The sequence below is a fragment of the Schistocerca gregaria genome, chromosome 8 (genome assembly GCF_023897955.1).
Source record: "Schistocerca gregaria isolate iqSchGreg1 chromosome 8, iqSchGreg1.2, whole genome shotgun sequence".
NCBI lineage: Eukaryota > Metazoa > Arthropoda > Insecta > Orthoptera > Acrididae > Schistocerca > Schistocerca gregaria.
Window position 1 is genome coordinate 136,443,362 of NC_064927.1, and position 20,996 is coordinate 136,464,357.

Genomic DNA, 20,996 nt, shown 5'->3' on the forward strand with positions numbered 1-20,996 from the left:
CCACTGTTCAAAGCGCCATCAATGCTAACAAGAGGTGACCGAGACGTGTAACCAATGGCACCCCATACCATTACACCGGGTGATACGCCCGTATGACGATGACGATGTCGCCAAACACGGATGCGACCATTAAGACGCTGTAAACAGAACTTGGATTCATCCGAAAAAATGACGTTTTGCCATTCGTGCACCCAGGTTCGTCGTGAGTACACTATCGCAGGCGCTCCTGTCTGTGATGTAGCTTCAAGGGTAACCGCAGCCATGGCCTCCGAGCTGATAGTCCATGCTGCTGCACGCGTCGTCCGACTGTTCGTGCAGATGGTTGTTGTCTTGCAAACGTCTCCATTCGTTGACTCAGGGATCGAGACGTGGCTGCACGATCCGTTCAAGCCATGCGGATAAGATGCTTGTCATCTCGACTGCTAGTGATACGAGGCCGGTATTACCCTCCTGAACCCACCGATTCCATATTCTGCTAACAGTCATTGGATATCGACCAACGCGCGCAGTAATGTCGCGATACGATAAACCGATAGGCTACAATCCGACCTTTATCAAAGTCGGGAACGTGATGGTACGCATTTCTCCTCCTTACACGAGGCATACAACAACGTTTCACCAGGCAACGCAGGTCAACTGCTGTTAGTGTATGAGAAATCGGTTGGAAACTTTCCTCATGTCAGCACGTTGTGGGTGTCGTCACCGGCGCTAACCTTGTGTGAATGCTCTGAAAAGCTAATGATTTGCATTTCACAGCATCTTCTTCCTGTCGGTTGAATTTCGCGTCTGCAGCACGTCATTTCATCGTGCAGCAATTTTATAGGCCAGTAGCGTACATGTGTTGACTTAGTACATATCAATTGTGGAACTGTGCAACGCGAAAACGAATGAAACAACATGCAGTATTGGGTTTAGGCTCAGGACGTCTATGACTTTAGGGGTACATATAGAAAGTTCAGCGGTGGCCATGTCAACGCGGAATTCGAGAGCAATTAACCGTTTGCTCTACGATATTGGATACGTATAGTGGATTGCAGATAATGTAAACACACTTCAGGTAGCCGGAACGGAGTTGTTGGGTTTCTGTATTTACGTACCCTGAAGCGCCAAAAAAACTTTCACATCTGCCGAATATCATGTAGGGCTCCCGCGAGCACTCAAGAGTGCCGCAATACGACGTGGCATGGACTACACTGACAGCATGGATAGTACGAGGGGGTGGAGATCTCTTCTGAACAGCTCGTTAAAAGGCATCCCAGATGTGCTCAATAATGTTCATATCTGTGCAGTCTGGCTTCCAACAGAAGCGTTTAAACTCAGAAGAGTGTACCTCGAGCCATTCTGTAGCAACTGTGGAAGTGTGGGGTGTCTCATTGTCGTGCTGGAATCGCCGAAGTCCATTGGACTGCACGGTGATCAGACAGGTTGCTTACGCACGTGTCACCTGTCAGAGTCGTATCTAGACGTATCAGGGGGCACATATCACTCCAACTGCAGACGCCCCATACCATTACAGACCCTCGACCAGCTTGGACGGTCTCCTGTTGACATGCAGTATCCACCGTGCAGTTTTAAAAGGCACTCGTCCGACCAGGCAACATATGTATTTCCAACTATCAATAGTTCAGTCGGTGTTGACGGGGCCGGGCGAGGCGTAAAGCTTTTGTGTTGTGCAGTCACCAAGGGTACACGAGTGGACTTTCGGCTCTGAAAGCCCGTTTCGATATGTTTCCTTGAATGTTTTGCACGCGGGCACTTGGTGGACCAGCAATGAAATCTGCAGCAATTTACGGAAGCGTTGCACTTCTGTCAGGCTGGACGGTTCTCTTCAGTAGTCGTTTGTCCCGTTCTTGCAGGATCTTTCTCCGGCTCAGCGATATCGGAGATAAGATGTTTTACCGGATTCCTGATATTCACGGTGCACTCGCGAAATGGTCGTCCGGGAAAATCCTATTTATCGCTACCTCGGCGATTCTGTGACCCATGGCTCGTGTCATGACACCGTATTCAAACTCACTTATATCTTGATAACCTGCGATTGTAGCAGCAGTAAGCGATCTAACAACTGCGCCATGCGCTTGTGATCCTATATAGGTGTTCTCGTCTGCAGTGCCGTCTTCCACCTGTTTACATATCTCTGTATTTGAAGACGCACGTCTGTACCAGTTTCTTTCGCGCTTCATTGTATGTACTCTGCAAGCCAATTACTTAGTGTGTTGGAGAGCAAATTCTGTACCAATATTGATTACCCCCTTTTTATTACATTACTGGCCAGTTGCGGAACAGTTCAGAGAAAGTTTGAGTCTCGTAACAAATAAATAGCCCACTCATACGGTTATAGTTGGTGGGGACTTCAACCTACCCTCGGTATGTTGGCAAAAATACTTGTTCAAAACCGGTGGTAGGCACAAAACGTCTTCCGAGATTGTCCTAAATGCATTCTCCGAAAATTATTTAGAGCAGTTAGTCCACGAACCCACGCGAATTGTAGATGGTTGCGAAAACACACTTGACCTCTTGGCCACAAAAAATCCAGAGCTGATAGAGAGCATCATGACTGATACCGGGATTAGTGATCACAAGGTCATTGTAGCTAGGCTCAATACCATTTCTTCCAAATCCATCAGAAACAAACGCAAAATAATTTTATTTAAAAAAGCGGATAAAGTGCTACTAGAAGCCTTCCTAAAAGACAATTTCCATTCCTTCCGAACTGACTATGCGAATGTAGACGAGATGTGGCTCAAATTCAAAGATATAGTAGCAACAGCAATTGAGATATTCATACCTCATAAATTGGTAAGAGATGGAACGGATCCCCCGTGGTACACAAAAAAGGTCCGAACGCTGTTGCAGAGGCAACGGAAAAAGCATGCGAAGTTCAGAAGAATGCGAAATCCTGAAGATGGGCTAAAATTTACAGACGCGCGAAATTTGGCACGTACTTCGATGCGAGATGCCTTTAATAGGTTCCACAACGAAACATTGTCTCGAAATTTGGTAGAAAATCCGAAGAAATTCTGGTCGTATGTAAAGTACACAAGCGGCAAGACGCAGTCAATACCTTCGCTGCGCAGTGCCGATGGTACTGTTATCGACGACTGTGCCGCTAAAGCGGAGTTATTGAACGCAGTTTTCCGAAATTCCTTCACCAGGGAAGACGAATGGAATATTCCAGAATTTGAAACACGAACATCTGCTAGCATGAGTTTCTTAGAAGTAGATACCTTAGGGGTTGCGAAGCAACTCAAATCGCTTGATACGGGCAAGTCTTCAGGTCCAGATTGTATACCGATTAGGTTCCTTTCAGATTACGCTGATACTATAGCTCCCTACTTAGCACTCATATACAACCGCTCGCTCACCGATAGATCTGTACCTACAGATTGGAAAATTGCGCAGGTCGCACCAGTGTTCAAGAAGGGTAGTAGGAGTAATCCATTTAACTACAGACCTATATCATTGACGTCGGTTTGCAGTAGGGTTTTGGAGCATATACTGTATTCAAACATTATGAATCACCTCGAAGGGAACGATCTATTGACACGTAATCAGCATGGCTTCAGAAAACATCGCTCTTGTGCAACGCAGCTAGCTCTTTATTCGCACGAAGTAATGGCCGCTATCGACAGGGGATCTCAAGTTGATTCCGTATTTCTAGATTTCCGGAAAGCTTTTGACACCGTTCCTCACAAGCGACTTCTAATCAAGCTGCGGAGCTATGGGGTATCGTCTCAGTTGTGCGACTGGATTCGTGATTTCCTGTCAGGAAGGTCGCAGTTCGTAGTAATAGACGGCAAATCATCGAGTAAAACTGAAGTGATATCAGGTGTTCCCCAGGGAAGCGTCCTGGGACCTCTACTGTTCCTGATCTATATAAATGACCTGGGTGACAATCTGAGCAGTTCTCTTAGGTTGTTCGCAGATGATGCTGTAATTTACCGTCTAGTAAGGTCATCCGAAGACCAGTATCAGCTGCAAAGCGACTTAGAAAAGATTGCTGTATGGTGTGTCAGGTGGCAGTTGACGCTAAATAACGAAAAGTGTGAGATGATCCACATGACTTCGAAAAGAAATCCGTTGGAATTCGATTACTCGATAAATAGTACAATTCTCAAGGCTGTCAATTCAACTAAGTACCTGGGTGTTAAAATTACGAACAACTTCAGTTGGAAGGACCACATAGATAATATTGTCGGGAAGGCGAGCCAAAGGTTGCGTTTCATTCGCAGGACACTTAGAAGATGCAACAAGTCCACTAAAGAGACAGCTTACACTACACTCGTTCGTCCTCTGTTAGAATATTGCTGCGCGGTGTGGGATCCTTACCAGGTGGGATTGACGGAGGACATCGAGAGGGTGCAAAGAAGGGCAGCTCGTTTTGTATTATCGCGTTATAGGGGAGAGAGTGTGGCAGATATGATACACGAGTTGGGATGGAAGTCATTACAGCATAGACGTTTTTCGTCGCGGCGAGAGCTTTTTACGAAATTTCAGTCACCAACTTTCTCTTCCGAATGCGAAAATATTTTGTTGAGCCCAATCTACATAGGTAGGAATGATCATCAAAATAAAATAAGAGAAATCAGAGCTCGAACAGAAAGGTTTAGGTGTTCGTTTTTCCCGCTCGCTGTTCGGGAGTGGAATAGTAGAGAGATAGTATGATTGTGGTTCGATGAACCCTCTGCCAAGCACTTAAATGTGAATTGCAGAGTAGTCATGTAGATGTAGATGTAGATGTAAAATTGCTACACTAAGAAACATGCAGATGATAAACGGGTATTCATTGGACAAATATATTATACTAGAACTGACAAGTGATTACGTTTTCACGCAATTTGGGTACATAGATCCTGAGAAATCAGTACTCAGAACAACCATCTCTGGCCGTAATAACGGCCTTGATACGCCTGGACATTGAGTCAAACAGAGCTTGGATGGCGTGTACAGGTACAGCTGCCCATGCAGCTTCAACACGATACCACAGTTCATCAAATGGTTCAAATGGCTCTGAGCACTATGGGACTCAACTGCTGTGGTCATAAGTCCCCTAGAACTTAGAACTACTTAAACCTAACTAACCTAAGGACATCATACACATCCATGCGCGAGGCAGGATTCGAACCTGCGACCGTAGCAAGTTCATCAAGAGTAGTGACTGGCATATTGTGACAAGACAGTTGCTTCGCCACCATTGACCAGACGTTTTCAATAGCTGAGAGATATGGAGAATGTGCTGGCCGGTCAGCAGTGGAACATTTTCTGTATTCAGAAAGCAGTACAGGACCTGAAACATGCGGTCGTGCGTTATTCTGCTGAAATGTCGGGTTTCACAGGGCTCGAATGAAGCGTAGAGCCACGGGTCGTAACACATCTGAAATGTAACGTCCACTGTTCACAGCGCCGTCAATGCGAACAAGAGGTGACAGAGACATGTAAACAATAGCACACCATACCATCACGCCGCGTGATACGCGGGTATGCCGATGACGAATACACGCTTCTAATGTGCGTTCACCACGATGTCGCCAAACACGGACGCGACCTTCATGATGCTGTAAACAGAGCCTGGATTCATCCGAAAAAATGACGTTTTGCCATTCGTACACCCAGGTTCGTCGTTGAGTACACCATCGCAGGCGCTCCTGTCTGTGATGCAGCGTCAAGGGTAACCGCAGCCATGGCCTCTGAGCTGATAGTCCATGCTGCTGCAAACGTCTTCGAACTGCTCGTGCAAATGGTTGTTGTCTTTTAAACGGCCCCATCTGTTGACTCAGGGATCGAGTCGTGGCTGCACGATCCGTTACAGCCATGCGGATAAGATGCCTGTCATCTCGACTGCTAGTGGTACGAGGCCGTTGGGATCCAGCACGGCGTTCCGTATTAACCTCCTGAAACCACCGATTCCATATTCTGCTAAGAGTCATTGGACCTCGACCAACGCGAGCAGCAATGTCGCGATACGATAAACCGCTATCGCGATATGCTACAATCCGACCTTTATCAAAGTCGGAAGGTGATGGTACGCATTGCTCTTCCTTACACGAGGCATCACAACAACGCCGGTCAACTGCTGTTTGTGTATGAGAAATCGGTTGGAAACTTTCGTCATGTCAGCACGTTGTAGGTGTCGACACCGGCGCCAACCTTGTGTGAATGCTCTGAAAAGCTAATCATTTGCATATCACAGCATTTTCTTCCTGTCGGTTAAATTTCGCGTCTGTAGCACGTCATCTTTTAAATTATTCTTACAGAGCAGCTTGAGATTTTCGGCATTCACATTGTAGGGACCAGGTGATTTACCATCTTTCATTCCAATTACTGCAGCTTGTACTTCTTCCAGCAGAATTCTAGGTCCTGTATCGTAATACGTTTGAGGAAGTTCTGGCCGGTTGTCATAAAAGAGTTGTCCTATGTATGTTTTCCATGTTTCTTTAAGCTCATCTTGTCCAACTATTATTTTTCCTTCATTGTTCGGCAACCTGTTTCCTGTCATTTTTTGAAATTTCCTGTCACTTACCTGACTTTTTACGAGTATTGAAACTATCATGCTTCAATTGTAATTTCTCTATTTCGTTGCATTGTTCCTGTATTTTTCTTTCCTTAGCTTCTCGTATCCGTTTCCTGATCTCCTTGTTGATATTCTTATGTTCATCAGGATTACTTTTCACTTTCCTCCTTCTGTCCATCATTTTAAGTATCTCTTCAGTCACCCATGACTTCCTTTTGGTGAAACTGGATTTCATATTTTCTTCTTCAACTGATTTGACTATAGAGTTTACCTCTCTAATTTTGTCTTCAGTGCACAAGTTAGAGTATTTAGTTCATTATTAAGATGGACTCCCGCATTTTTTCGTATGGAAGATTCCTTCAGTTTGCGGATATCATACATTTTGACTTTTTTTCTTTTGAACTCTCTTCATTCTGATTTTAAAGATACCAACTAGGGGAGTTGGCACCTGAATAGGTTGTCATTGAGAGACAGCTGTTTCTACCATATATCTTTGATTTATCAAGACATAATCAGATTATGGGTAATATTTTTGTCTGAATCGCTTGGGGACTTCCAGGTGTAGAGACGTCTGGGTGGTAGTGTGAAGAATGTGTTAGTTACTACGAATCTCCACTCTTCTGCAAATGCACTGAGTAGTTCGACTCTCTCGTTGCTTTCACCAAGTCCAAAGTGGCCTATAATGTCGCCTTAGGATCTCCTTCCTATTTTGGCATTAAAATCTCTCATAATTATTGTAAGATCTATCTTCGGTAGTTGTGGCAAAATACCTGAAATTTTGGAATAAAATTCTGCAACTTCTTCACTATGGTCTGTTGTTGGAGCGTAGAACTGAATAGTGTTCAGTTGCGAGGGTATAACACTTATTTGTAATAACATCACTCTCTCTGAAAGAGGTACACAATTAGTGACCCATTCTACGACTGCTTTCGATCCTATGTCCTACTGCAGTCTTATACTGTCCATTAGATGTTCCTGAGTAGAAAATTCTGTGTTCTGGTTGACCAACCTGGTTCTTCTGCCTTCAGGGACGATTTCTCATCCCACGTCAATTCACCCGCTCGTGCTCCCTCCAAGGAGGCCGTTGGCACTTGGTGGAAGGGGACCACTTATAACGGTGGCCACTCGGTTTTGGACGCAGTTTAACATCATGCCCGGGACACCGTAGACTCGTGCCAAAGAAAAATCAAGCCCTTCGCTGAGCTATGTCTTATTCCTTAAAGGTTTAGGGCGTAAATCGATTACATTATTTCCCCGGAATAGACTCGTCGTTCATTTGTAGCAATTCAGCAAAGCAAGCAAGAAACTAATCAAGTGAATGAGCCTGGAAATAAAATCATTACAATTTAAATAGCCATGACTGTCGTAAATAGAGCGATGTTAGATTCCGTCTCAGTAATCACGCTCTTCAAGAATTTAAGTACGTAGCAGCAGGGCTTCTGCAATGTTGTTTGACATGTCGTGGCTACTGAACTCATTCTGTCGAGAAATTTGATAGTTGTTTATGCAAACAAACTTCCAGATCTACTGATAAAGTGAGATATTCGCTCTTAATTATCGTATATAGTATACTGAGGGATTTGTCTGTTTTATGCATTTTGTGACTTGTGTGTCGGTTTTGTCTCGTAAAATGCATGAAATATACCAAACTAACAATATCATAGTTAAGAGCAAACCGCGAAATACTTGAAGAGTTGGAAATTTAAGCAACCAGTAAATTTGTAAAGTGGAAAGACTCAATGCTACTGTCACCACACTATCACTAAATCTGTAGATGTACTGCTGCTTAATAAATGTTTTCCACTGTTTCTGAACTCGTCAACAACAGATTTTCCACTGTTTGTTACCGCGTAAACAACACGTTGTTTAATGTATATCGCAGCGCTGTGCACTAGATTCTAGATGGTAATCAAAATAAATCACGTCTTGACATCATTATTGCTGTTGACAGTATTTACGCTGATGCCGTTAGAAAGTAACAAATATCACCACCATCTATACATCAGTAAGGGTAAAAAAACTTTTGTTTTGATCGTCGTCTTGATTTTAGTTCACATTGGCTTCGTATATAATGAACAACGTGTTGTTAGTATACTTTGCTAAACTGTAAACATTTGACAACAAAAATTCGAAGATCCATACTGATGGCCACTATTGAACAGAACTGATAATTTACATTTTACAACAGACTAGTAAAGTAACTAGACGTTCCCTCAAATATATTATACTTCTTTCTCCGCAAGCAGTCTGCAAAGTACCCTGATACTAAACGATACTACAGAAAATTCTAAGTGTTTTTGTATTGCTACATTTACGTGATGACGATGAAGTTGGAGGAATGAAAACAATTGTGACTGGAAGCGGTCTCTAAAAAATCTGTTTACAAATTAATGTTGGTTACTTACTTAGATCGGATCACTGGATCTCCCAACACTCCACCTGAAACATACATACACTTAATGAAATTTGGGACTGAGAAATAATCATTTTTTCGAACGGCTTTGAAGTGTGCACTCCATCCCTTCGTTAGAAAACTACTTATGTAGTGAACACTACTATATTTTTCTGGGTGAACACAGACCAAACTGAATTTTAATTTGTCAATACCTAATTGATTTGTTGACATCTATCATTCTCTACTTTTGAGGGCCCCCTAGGCCGTCGTATTACTTCGATGTTTTCAGACAGTTCCCAGCAAGTTGAAAGATGGCAAATTCCTATGTCGAGTATTGGGAGGCCAATCGCCTAGTAATCAATAGAAGACCTTGGTTGGAACCGAGGTGTTGCAACTATGTTTACTTTAAATCTGCAATAACGCTGCCATTGTCACAGATCAAAAGTTAAAAGTGTACTTGTGTGAGTATGTCTGTGTGGGCAAGCGAGCGCCTCCCTCTTGTCGAGTATGATACTGGTAATAATAAGTATAAGGAAAGGTCAGTTGCATAAGCTGCAAGTATAAAATACAAATGACTTCATGGGGCGAGTAAATTTTAGTAATTTATTCACTAACTCCAAAGTCAAGATGCAATTTATGGCTTTGAGACACACCAAAAGCAGTATCTTCGGCTCTGCGGTCATGCACAGTCAGCAATCCGCATTATAAAGCCTATCAGTGACCTACACTGTTTAAAGTATACTAGTTTCATTTTAGTTTACGTTAATATTATTATCATATTCGGGTGCCACATACAAGTGTGCCACGGTAGACTCCTTTCAACACTAGATTCGTATTTTGAACACTGGAGTTTAAATCCTGGCCCGGCCGTCCAAATTTATGTTTTCCGTAGTTTTTCTAAACCGGTTGAAGCACGTACAGGGACGGTTGCTTTAAGAGTGACGCTGCCTATTTCCTTCCCCAGCATGAACTTGTGTTCCGTATCTTACGATCTCATAGGCGACGAGTCATTACATCTTAATCTTCCTTCACCCACTTGCGATTCGTTGGCAACTCTCCGCCCTGTACGGAGCTGAAAGCTCTCGAGGATTCACTATTCTAATAATGACGTTAACAAGCAAGCAGGCACTAAACATGCCAATTTATCAAGCAAGCAGTTTAGTACCACCGGATACAGCAGTCTCAAATGCATGACCTAAAGTCGCACAGAAAGGTTTCTTCATCATGCTGTGTGGGGCCTTTTGGTCACTGGAAAATTACCCTTAGTTCCAGAGTGACATTACACGCTCGCGCCGAGGTTGCATCGTTTGCAGCGTAATTATCTTCGCCACCTTCTCCACTTATATGGCAGTGACGAATTAAAAACTAGGACTGCATGTGGAACACGATGTGTAATCACTTTAATGCTGCTGAATATAGTCGAGGGTGTGCTATTACACGCTTCTGATATGGCCATGAACTTTCGAAAATGCAGCAATAAACAGGGAGCTGCGTATGGTAAATAAGCTATGCACAGGCGAAGGGAATAGAGCGTTCTACGTGTTTACTGTTAACAAGTAATCCAAGATGAAAGGAGATTTGGTAACTATTGTCAATTACAGAAAACGCATATATTTCAATACATCACTTCCGCCGAATGCAAATGCTTTACGAAACCCAGTTTGCTTGTTATAGGATGACCCAGAAACTGGAATCGTTGTAAAAGCTCTTATTTTTACACGTAATAGATAGAATCATTTTTTGGCGTTAAAATGGTAGTAAATAGAAATTTCTGATTTTTGAGTAAGTAATGTGCTGTTCACTACTTGTCAGAAGGAATGAAAAGAATGATTTGAAAAGAGTTAGAAAAAACGCAGTACTCTGTAGAATTCTGTTACTCGTTACGAAGCATGGATACAGTCTGAAAGCCTGTGACGTAATATTTTTAACAGCGCAGCGGCATTCGTTAGCATTTTGCTGAATAATCAAATGGTTCAAATGGCTCTGAGCACTATGGGACTCAACTGCAGTGGTCATTAGTCCCCTAGAGCTTAGAACTACTTAAACCTAGCTAACCTAAGGACATTACACACATCCATGCCCGAGGCTGGATTCGAACCTGCGACCGTAGCAGTCGCACGGTTCCGGACTGCGCGCCTAGAACCGCGAGACCACCGCGGCCGGCACTGCTGAATAATCAACACGTTTAGTGCACAGCATTTGTCCAAATAAGTGTGACGTTTGCAACTGTAGTACGGAGCAAAGACAAAGCAGTGTCAAGCGATCTTAGCGTCGGTCATTAATAGAAAAATGGTTCAAATAGCTGTGAGCACTATGGGGCTTAACTTCTGAGGTCATCAGTCACCTAGAACTTAGAACTAATCAAACCTAACTAACCCAAGGACATCACACACATCCATGACCGAGGCAGTCGCACGGTTCCAGACTGTAGCTCGTAGAACCGCTCGGCCATTCTGGCCGGCCATCAATAGACTGTTAGTTGTGTAGTAAAAGGGAATTATTTTTTTACAATACACCTGCGCTCTACGAAAACTACGGTTCGATCGATTTCGTACAGTACATAAATAACGTAGTAAATAGTAGAATTATCAGTTGCACTGGTAGCGAAAGAAACATAAATGAATGTGTGGGAGAGAAACTGGGAACCGACGACGTTGCCTTGCTTTTTTTTGTTTGTTTGTTTGTTTTGGACACAATTAGAACCGCACATCGGTCAGCGTTGGTCAATTGTGCATTATATATCTTTACAAAATATAAATTGTACTTTATAAGTAATAGAAAGTAGTTGATCTTGTAACTTCCGCGGTTTTATGTAACCAAAGGAAGTACTTTTGATGCAAGCACAGTTTATGTGCACAAATATAAAAAGATCTCTACTACTGTCTTTTTTTTGTACACAATAGAACAATCTTCATCATGAACAGAAGCAAGAGTTTCCTGTTGTTACTGATGAGTGTATAATTTGCTTATGAATAACAAAAAATATAAACTAGACGATGAATAACAAAAAATATAAACTAGACGAAGTCTTGAAGCGATGTTTAATATGTTTTTGTTTGCGTTTTTTTAAAAATTTTCCCTTTCTTGGATTTATTTATTTTTGTTAAAGTACTCCCAGTCTTCCTTTTTTAACCTATTCTTTGCCTCTCTACAATACACCCCTACCCTCCCCCCTAACGTAATTTAGATATTATTATTACCCCTATAATTTTTTCCTTCTACCGCTTATTCCTCGTTGTTTTAGCTCGTATCCCATATCCAATCCCTGTTTCTAGGAGCAGTTCCCCGCAGACGTCATTCTGCCCTATTCTTCATGAACCTTTTCTTTCATTTCTCACTTATAAATGGCCAAACATTAATTGGACCACATTTCGAAAGCTACCAGAATATTTTTCTTCAGTTTCTCAATGATCCTTATTTTACTATTCCGATGGCGCATAGCTTCAGAAAATTCTTTCACGATTTCGTTTCTAACCTGAGTGGAGTTCTTTCGCTCCCTTCATTACTAGTGTGTTGTTTACTTTTACTGTAAACTCTTACACGTAGTTACACTACTATTTTACTACGGCTACCCTTCTTTCGTTTAGAAGGATTTGTAACATTGCTATGTCTTTCGTTTCCATCTGAACTTGTAGGGAAATATATTGGATTGCATTATTTGTAGATATAATGACAGGTTAGGTTGTATAGTGGTTCTACATAACGAACTTCAACCGCACGAAGTATATAAACCAGTTGTCACATCAAAATTAATTCCGAATTCACAGGTAGCTTTATAGATGCACCGCCCCATTCTTCCTGAAATTGGTTATAGCTGTCCGACTGATCGCATCATGAAGACTTATGTTCATTTATACAAAAAATTAAACAATTATATCTTGTCTGGATTTTTCTCCTTTATCATTCCACTAAGCACTATATGTTTTAGGGATCATGCTGTTTTTTTAAGCACGTCATGCATAATCGAACAATAAAGAATATACAGTTGAGGCTGTTATTAATTTGTTTCATACATCAACAATATGGCTGGAGCACCACATTACAGATTTGGTAGTTGAGTTTATTTGCTTGACACATGTACGGTCCTGTGAACAGGTACGAGGTGCATTCAAGTTCTAAGGCATCCGATTTTTTTTCTAATTAACTACTCACCCGAAGTCGATGAAACTGGCGTTACTGCTCGACGTAATCGCCCTGCAGACGTACACATTTTTCACAATGCTGACGCCATGATTCCATGGCAGCGGCGAATGCTTCTTTAGGAGTCTGTTTTGACCACTGGAAAATCGCTAAGGCAATAGCAGCACGGCTGGTGAATGTGCGGCCACGGAGAGTGACTTTAATTGTTGGAAAAAGCCAAAAGTCACTAGGAGCCAGGTCAGGTGAGTAGGGACCGTGAGGAATCACTTCAAAGTTGTTATCACGAAGAAACTGTTGCGTAACGTTAGCTCGATGTGCGGGTGCGTTGTCTTGGTGAAACAGCACACGCGCAGCCCTTCCCGGACGTTTTTGTTGCAGTACAGGAAGCAATTTGTTCTTCAAAACATTTTCGTAGGATACACCTGTTACCGTAGTACTCTTTGGAACGCAATGGGTAAGGATTACGCCCTCGCTGTCCCAGAACATGGACACCATCATTTTTTCAGCACTGGCGGTTACCCGAAATTTTTTTGGTGGCGGTGAATCTGTGTGCTTCCATTGAGCTGACTGGCGCTTTGTTTCTGGATTGAAAAATGGCATCCACGTCCCATCCATTGTCACAACCGACGAAAAGAAAGTCCCATTCATGCTGTCATTGCGCGTCAACATTGCTTGGCAACATGCCACACGGGCAGCCATGTGGTCGTCCGTCAGCATTCGTGGCACCCACCTGGATGACGCTTTTCGCATTTTCAGGTCGTCATGCAGGATTGTGTGCACAGAACCCACAGAAATGCCAACTCTGGAGGCGATCTGTTCAACAGTCATTCGGCGATCCCCCAAAACAATTCTCTCCACTTTCTCGATCATGTCGTCAGACCGGCTTGTGCGAGCCCGAGGTTGTTTCGGTTTGTTGTCACACGATGTTCTGCGTTCATTAAACTATCGCACCCGCGAACGCACTTTCGACACATCTATAACTCCATCACCATACGTCTCCTTCAACTGTCGATGAATTTCAATTGGTTTCACACCACGAAAATTCAGAAAACGAATGATTGCACGCTGTTCAAGTAAGGAAAAACCGCCATTTTAAGTATTTAAAACAGTTCTCATTCTCGCCGCTGGCGGTAAAATTCCATCTGCCGTACGGTGCTGCCATCTCTGGGACGTATTGACAATGAACGCGGCCTCATTTTAAAACAATGCACATGTTTCTATCCCTTTCCAGTCCGGAGAAAAAAAATCGGAGGCCTTAGAACTTGAATGCACCTCGTATATGCACGCTTTGTCCGTCTCTTTGAGTTGTGAGCTTTCATAGAACAGTTCAAGGTCTGCATGCCTCCCACGCCGCAAATGCAGCCAGCGAAGAAGAAGCCTTAGCTGACACAACTGTGTGAAGTAGCAGCTGTATGAGCTAAGTGCGTGCGTATCCGGTACTATGCCTCGGAGGTCAACGTAAAACAATGCACAATAAGAACGAAACTGGAAGGAAGATTAAACGCGGGGAAGGAAACTGGCTATTATTATTATTATTATTATTATTATTATTATTTCAAAGTGAAGGGCACAGCAGATATGATCGGATGCCTGTTTTCAACTCGTATGCGTTCAAACCATTGGCAAATACGTAAACAATTTGAGTGATAATTAATTTCCCATGACTGAGAGAATGGTCACTAGTGTACATTAGTGGTGTTCATGTTTAATGTTGTTACCAAGCCTGGTAGCGTATGTTAGGGACGAGAACAGCGTAAGACGTTTAGTGATCTCTATGAAGAACACAGACAAGCTGCGTAATCACGTGAAAGCGTTATCAGCACCTGGCAGAGCTTGGAAGCGGCCTCATAGAGTTCCGCACTGTCGCCTGATAAACAAAGTAAGAGCCTACGGAATATCAGACCAGCTGTGTGGATGGATTGAAGAGTTTTTAGCAAACAGAACACAGCATATTGTTATCAATGGAGAGACGTCTACAGACGTAAAAGTAACCTCTGGCGTGCCACAGGGGAGTGTTATGGGACCATTGCTTTTCACAATATATATAAATGACCTAGTAGATAGTGTCGGGAGTTCCATGCGGCTTTTCGCGGATGATGCTGTAGTATACAGAGAAGTTGCAGCATTAGAAAATTGTAGCGAAATGCAGGAAGATCTGCAGCGGATAGGCACTTGGTGTAGGGAGTGGCAACTGACCCTTAACGTAGACAAATGTAATGTATTGCGAGTACACAGAAAGAAGGATCCTTTATTGTATGATTATATGATAGCGGAACAAACACTGGTAGCAGTTACTTCTGTTAAATATGTGGGAGTATGCGTGAGGAACGATTTGAAGTGGAATGATTATATACACTCCTGGAAATTGAAATAAGAACACCGTGAATTCATTGTCCCAGGAAGGGGAAATTTTATTGACACATTAATGGGGTCAGATACATCACATGATCACACTGACAGAACCACAGGCACATAGACACAGGCAACAGAGTATGCACAATGTCAGCACTAGTACAGTGTATATCCACCTTTCGCAGCAATGCAGGCTGCTATTCTCCCATGGAGACGATCGTAGAGATGCTGGATGTAGTCCTGTGGAATGGCTTGCCATGCCATTTCCGCCTGGCGCCTCAGTTGGACCAGCGTTCGTGCTGGATTTGCAGACCGCGTGAGATGACGCTTCATCCAGTCCCAAACATGCTCAATGGGGGACAGATCCGGAGATCTTGCTGGCCAGGGTAGTTGACTTACACCTTCTAGAGCACGTTGGGTGGCACGGGATACATGCGGACGTGCATTGTCCTGTTGGAACAGCAAGTTCCCTTGCCGGTCTAGGAATGGTAGAACGATGGGTTCGATGACGGTTTGGATGTACTGTGCACTATTCAGTGTCCCCTCGATGATCACCAGAGGTGTACGGCCAGTGTAGGAGATCGCTCCCCACACCATGATGCCTGGTGTTGGCCCTGTGTGCGTAGGTTGTATGCAGTCCTGATTGTGGCGCTCACCTGCACGGCGCCAAACACGCATACGACCATCATTGGCACCAAGACAGAAGCGACTCTCATCGCTGAAGACGACACGTCTCCATTCGTCCCTCCATTCACGCCTGTCGCGACACCACTGGAGGCGGGCTGCACGATGTTGGGGCGTGAGCGGAAGACGGCCTAACGGTGTGCGGGACCGTAGCCCAGCTTCATGGTGACGTTTGCGAATGGTCCTCGCCGATACCCCAGGAGCAACAGTGTCCTTAATTTGCTGGGAAGTGGCGGTGCGGTCCCCTACGGCACTGCGTAGGATCCTACGGTCTTGGCGTGCATCCGTGCGTCGCTGCGGTCCGGTCCCAGGTCGACGGGCACGTGCACCTTCCGCCGACCACTGGCGACAACATCGATGTACTGTGGAGACCTCACGCCCCACGTGTTGAGCAATTCGGCGGTACGTCCACCCGGCCTCCCGCATGCCCACTATACGCCCTCGCTCAAAGTCCGTCAACTGCACATACGGTTCACGTCCACGCTGTCGCCACATGCTACCAGTGTTAAAGACTGCGATTGAGCTCCGTATGCCACGGCAAACTGGCTGACACTGACGGCGGCGGTGCACAAATGCTGCGCAGCTAGCGCCATTCGACGGCCAACACCGCGGTTCCTGGTGTGTCCGCTGTGCCGTGCGTGTGATCATTGCTTGTACAGCCCTCTCGCAGTGTCCGGAGCAAGTATGGTGGGTCTGATACACCGGTGTTAATGTGTTCTTTTTTCCATTTCCAGGAGTGTAAAATTAATTGTTGGTAAGGCGGGTACCAGGTTGAGATTCACTGGGAAAGTCCTTAGAAAATGTAGTCCATCAACAAAGGAGGTGACTTACAAAACATTCGTTCGATCTATACTTGAGTATTGCTCTTCAGTGTGGGATCCGTACCAGGTCGGGTTGATGGAGGAGATAGAGAAGATCCAAAGAAGAGAGGCGCGTTTCGTCACAGGGTTATTTGGTAACCGTGATAGCGTTACGGAGATGTTTAGCCAACTCAGGTGGCAGACTTTGCAAGAGAGGCGCTCTGCATCGCGGTGTAGCTTGCTCTCCAGGTTTCGAGAGGGTGCGTTTCTGGATGAGGTATCGAATATACTGCTTCCCCCTACTTATACCTCCCGTGGAGATCACGAATGTAAAATTAGAGAGATTCGAGCGCGCACGGAGGCTTTCAGACAGTCGTTCTGCCCGCGAACCATACGCGACTGGTACAGAGGTAATAACAGTGCCACGTAAAGTGCCCTCCGCCACACACCGTTGGGTGGCTTGCGGAGTATGAATGTAGATTTAGATGTCTCCATTTGGTCGGCATTGTTCATATTCGTGTCCATACTGCACGTGAAGTGGCGCAGTGATGGACTGTAGGGGTCGTGAGTAGGCGCACTCGTTGTGCAGGTTGCGGTCCACCACGTATGGCCACCACAAGGGACGATCGCCGTATTGTGCACCCAGCACATCCTAACTAGTTTGTATCTGTGCCTACCATCCGAGTGTCATCCCTCATTATTGGTCGGAGACTGGCAGTAGCCGAACTACCTGCATAAGCTGGCGTTAACACTACAGAACAAGCGTGTCTTCGGATTGGCACCATGCCTGGGAAGCACGTACTGAGCCGTGCGCTAATGCCTTTTCTTGCTTGACAGTTTCTCTTTACGGAAATGTCGCCTCGTTTCTTATTCGGTTTACTGGTGTCACTAAGTTGCTGGCTTGTCTGTCCGTGAGTGGCAGCAGCAGCGCGTTTCGATAAGAGCCCTGTCGTATTATCTTTGAAGAGACCGCTAGTATTTCCAGACCGTCGTGTGTTGGGGGATCAGTGGGGACGCAGCGCCAGTGAGGTCTTGACAGCCAGTACTCGACGACCGCTTGCGACACACATGCTCTGTCCGACGGAAGGAGGCTGGAGCGGGAACGACCGTTGGTTGGTCGTTCGGTCGGTCGTATCTTCGGGCGACGTGTATTTGGTCTTTGGACCGTTTCTGGGCCTCATGAGTTTGTCTCCTTCCCGGACGTGGGTCGGTTCCTTTCTTGTTCAGAGATGTCGGGTGGACGATGGACAAGAGTTAATTACCTCTGCACGGTTGTGTCCGAGCCAGTGTGCCCGGGTCGCCGTGCCCTTTAGTTCCGATCGGACATGGAGTGGAGTCGGGATGGAGCTGCAGTGAGGTCCGGACAGCCAAGACTCTCCCGACTGTTGCTGACACACATGACTTGAGTGAAGACGACCGTGGTTGGTCGTTCGGTCGGTCGCCTCATCGGATGACGTATATTTGGTCGCCGACTGCTTCGGGTTCTCTGTGTGTGTCGACTTGTCATTCGTCCTGGTTGTTCCACCGTGATTACTTTTACGATTGTTCGAGTACTCGTGGAAGTGTTTTCGTGGAATTGTGTCTAGCTTGTGTAATTTGGACTGAGCAGTCATGTTAAAACTGCCTACTGGAGTAGGCAGTCGGCTGGTTGGGACAGAGCAGTGAGGAAGTCTCCGCGGCAAGGGCATTAGCGTAGTGTTCCGCAGTGTGTTTTTCCTCGCCGTGTTGATGCTGTCCGTACCGCGTGTAGTTTGACAGCCTTTGGTGTTGTTCAGATTTATGAGTGGTTATTGTGCCTTGGCTGTTTTTAGACGCCAATTTTGAAGACGTAGGTCTGATGGTATCTTCGTGTTCGGCCTATATTTTCCGTTGTCTTGCCGTTGATCGGCGCAACGGAATTGATTAGGTTGTTGGGCGGTCCTTCAGCCGTCCCTGGGTCGGGTTGCCATTGGATTACTTAATCGTATTCTTGGCTGCCTGTCTCACCTATTTTATGTTAGAGCTACCTCCTCAGGCCGCCCCCTGGAACACTTCTGAGCACCATTGCTCTGTTGCTTTTAGATTGTGATTTTTGTCTCAAGTACCTCATCCGATTATTAATTTAGTTTATTTTAATTTTAAAATAAGGCCTTTAGCCGTCTTAAGTTAAAACTTTCAAGATTCTTGTTTGAACTAATTTTTTTTTAAAAGAAAGAAGGGGAATTTTGCTCGATTGCATATCCTTGTTATCCAGGTCTTAACACTTGAGTTGTCCTATGTTCAGTATGTGGCCTTCAGTCGAGCTTTTATGTCAAATATTTCTAGTTAGGCCATCAGCCGCGTGTATTCCTTAAAGCAATTGCAATAGCTTGTGTTCGGGCTTTCAGTCATGTTGTTTTGAATCCTTTTAATGGCATGTGTGATTAAGTGTTTTTAAGAAAATAAAGTTTGTGTGTTTTGTGCAACTGACAATAATTCATTTTGGCCCCTTTCCACAACCATAACCTGATCCGCTCTGTCCTGCGGACCCTGGTTTCATGTACTGCCGATAACGGCGTCGTATTGTGTTCAGCGATGACTCTCGGTTCTGCATTACCCTGAATGACCGTCCTCGGCGAGTATGGCGGCAACCTAGGGAGAGGTCCCTTTCCTCCATTATTTCGGAGAGACACAGCAATGTTACTCTGGCTTCACAGCGTGGGGAGCCGTCGGCTATGACTTTCGCTCAGTTCCGGTAGTGACTGACAGAACTTGCGCAGCACAACAGTACATCACGTACATCGTGCGTCATTTTGTGTTACTTCTCATGCTGCAGCACGGTATTTCCATTTTTCAACAGGACAACGCTCGTCCACACATGGTACACTTCTGCATGCACTGTCTGCTTGATGTTGAGGAACTCTAGTTACTAGTAAGATGGTCAGATTTGTCCGTGATAGAACATGTTTGGGATCACCACAGACCTCAACATTATCCCACTGCCAGTATACAGTATATCATGGACCAGGTACAACATTTGTGAGCCGTCTCTCCTCAGGAAAGGAACCAACGTCCTCATGACACCCTTTCCAACCGAAATGGTGCTTGCATCAAGGTCAGAAGGAAAGCAATGCCATACAGTTAAGTAGGTCAATACTACCAAGTTCTTTGCAAATCGGGCTCGATTTTCTAAGCACTGAAATAACATCTTATACTCTCAACTCTAGAAGCTTACTTTCATTTCCTTCTCCCCTTTTTTCGTGCTACACTTTTTTCGGTCAGACAGTATATTTCGGCTTTAAATAAGATAAACCACTAACAACCCACATCCTGAAGGAAGGACGGGGATTCGTAGCTCGCTGTTCAGTGTCTTTAGCCGCTGCAGTAACTTGCTTGATGTCGTCATGGAGCGAAATGCGACGCTACGTGCTACTTCTTGGATGAGCGATCTTCTGTGTTATTGCCACAGCGGCAACTGTTCACACGAGATGCATGCGGCGTCTGAATATCCGTGTGATGTCATTCAGTTCTTTGGGTTTAACGACTTCCTACGAGCATAAGAAGGCCAAGGCTAAGACGACTCATTCGCAGATTTCTTTAGTGTCGCGCTAGCGAGACTCATTATAATGATGAAGAGACAATGAGCTTTGTTAGGAGAAACAACGACGCCGTTATCCGGTAGTTTATTAAACGAATAACTGATAGATAAAACCTACTGTAACTGTAAAACGTACATGCGCATTTGTGAGCGGCATTTAACGAGGGAGAAATCGATGCCATCAGTTCTCCTTGTATTTCGTGCTGCCTGTAATCGTATCGTTAGATCTATGCAAATTACACATAGGATGAAGATGAATGTTCCGTGGCTGGTGTTTTTTGACTGCATGACTGTAACTGCGAGTGTAGTATCACATATAACGCCATCTTTATTCGGATGCCTTATTTTCAGGATTCAGTACCTCAGTTAGTGAAAACAGAATCTTTTAGGATCACTTTGTTGTCCATCCGTCTGTGTGTCTGTCTGTCTGTCTGTCCGTCCGACTGTTCAAAAACCTTTTTTCTTAGGAACGGGTTGACGAATCAAGTCGCAATTTGTGCTACATATTTAGAGTTACGGTCCCTAGGCGATGGGATTAAATGTCGCTTCTAAGTCAAT

At 44.6% G+C, this 20,996-nt stretch overlaps 1 protein-coding gene across 3 annotated transcripts in view; it reads right to left on the bottom strand.

Moving 5' to 3' along the window:
* Nucleotides 1-20,996, bottom strand: part of LOC126284886 (uncharacterized) — a 687,599-nt gene that overhangs the window by 204,235 nt on the left and 462,368 nt on the right. For all 3 annotated transcript variants that reach the window (XM_049984141.1, XM_049984139.1, XM_049984140.1), the window contains one exon: nt 8,917-8,950. The gene's annotated coding sequence lies outside the window, so the exon portion shown is untranslated. The remainder of the gene's footprint in view (nt 1-8,916; nt 8,951-20,996) is intronic.